Consider the following 1780-nt stretch of genomic DNA (forward strand, 5'->3'; position numbering starts at 1 on the left):
AAGATTGGCACGTGAACATGAACTGGAAGAGAAGAGGTTAGCACGTGAACATGAATTTGAGGAAAGGAGGTTAGCACGTGAACATGATGAAAAGAGGTTGGCATATGCACATGAGTTAGAGCTTAAGAAATTATCTCTAGAAGCTGAGCATCTGAAGTTGAGGTCTGAGGGTAGGTTAAGTGGTGGAACTCTTAATCTGTCTCAAATTAGTGATGGGTTCTCTGGACGTAACCTGGTTAACATGTTGAAGCTGTTACCTAAGTTCAATGAACAAGATCCAGATATATTTTTCTCTTTGTTTGAGGACATGGCAGAGGACAATGACTGGAGTGACTCAGATTGCTCCATTCTCCTGCAAAGTGTACTGGTGGGTAAGGCCCAAAAAGCTTATGTTTCATTACCTTCAGCGGAAAGAAAGGTGTACAAATCTGTTAAGGAAGCTGTTTTGAAGGCTTATGAACGGGTTCCTGAATATTATAGGCAGCAATTTAGAAACTACAGGAAGGCTGAAAAACAGACAAATACAGATCTTGCCAGAGAACTGAATGCCCAATTCTACCGTTGGTTATCGGCAGAGGGTGTAGATGACTTGCAATCCCTTTGTGAGTTGATGGTGTTGGAAGTGGAACCCTGTCCATTTCATTATAGGTTCTGACCCAGAAAACCCAAGAATGATGGGATGCATCACAAACAATGATGAGTCCAGCTACAGGCAGGAGGTGGAACACCTGGAGAGCTGGTTCAGGAAGAACAACCTTCACATCAATGTGAAGAAGACAAAGGAGATGATTGTGGACTTCAGAAGGAACAAAAACACCTACACCCCCCTGAACATAAGAGGATCTGCGGTGGAAGTGGTCTCCAGCTACAAGTACTTGGGTGTGCACCTGAACTACAACCTCAGCTGGAGCAACAACACCACCAGCCTGATGAAGAAAGTTCATCAGAGACTCTACTTCCTCAGACGGCTGAGACGAGCTGGTCTGGAAGCTCAGTCCTCACCTCCTTCTACAGGTGTGCAGTGGAGAGCATCCTGTGCTCCAGCATCAACGTGTGGCATGGAGGCTGCACAGCTGCAGAAAGAAAAGCTTTGCAGAGAGTGGTGAAGGCTGCACAGAAGATGTTGGAGTCAGTCTCCCCACCATCACAGACATCTACACCTCCAGATGCAGGAAGAGGGCCACCTGCATCATGAAGGACCACACTCACCCAGCACACACACTTTTTGCCCCACTCCCCTCAGGAAGGAGGTTGAGGAGCATTAAGTGTAGAACCACTAGACTGAGGAACAGCTTCTACCCTGAGGCTGTTAGACTCATGAATCTCTAACCAGAATAATCACTGTGAAAAATCACATCATGTTGCTGCTGATCTGTTTCATGCTGCTGCTGATCTGTTTCATGTTGCTGTGTTCATGCGTGCACATCTGCTCACACAGACTCATGTTCGTGCTGCTGTTCAACGTAATGTTTTATGTTATGAGTGCTTAGTTTATTTTTAGTTGATGTTTTTCTTAGTTCATATCTTAGATGTTATTACTGTTTTGTTTTTTTTACATTTTATTGTTGGATGTAACTGGGACCCTGTGAACTCAATCTCATTCCACCACATGTACCACACGGGATGAAATGACAATAAAGAATCTCTGTATCTCTGAACTGGAACAATGTTCCAGTTCAGATGAACTGAACCAAGGAAAGGAGGAGCTGGTTCTTCAACTTCTAATCTGAAAACTTTAACTTGTAATATTAATACTGTAACTACTTTAACGTGTAATCTG

The sequence above is a fragment of the Nematolebias whitei genome, chromosome 17 (assembly GCF_014905685.2).
Source record: "Nematolebias whitei isolate Nwh7 chromosome 17, NemWhi1, whole genome shotgun sequence".
NCBI classification, from domain to species: Eukaryota; Metazoa; Chordata; class Actinopteri; order Cyprinodontiformes; family Rivulidae; genus Nematolebias; species Nematolebias whitei.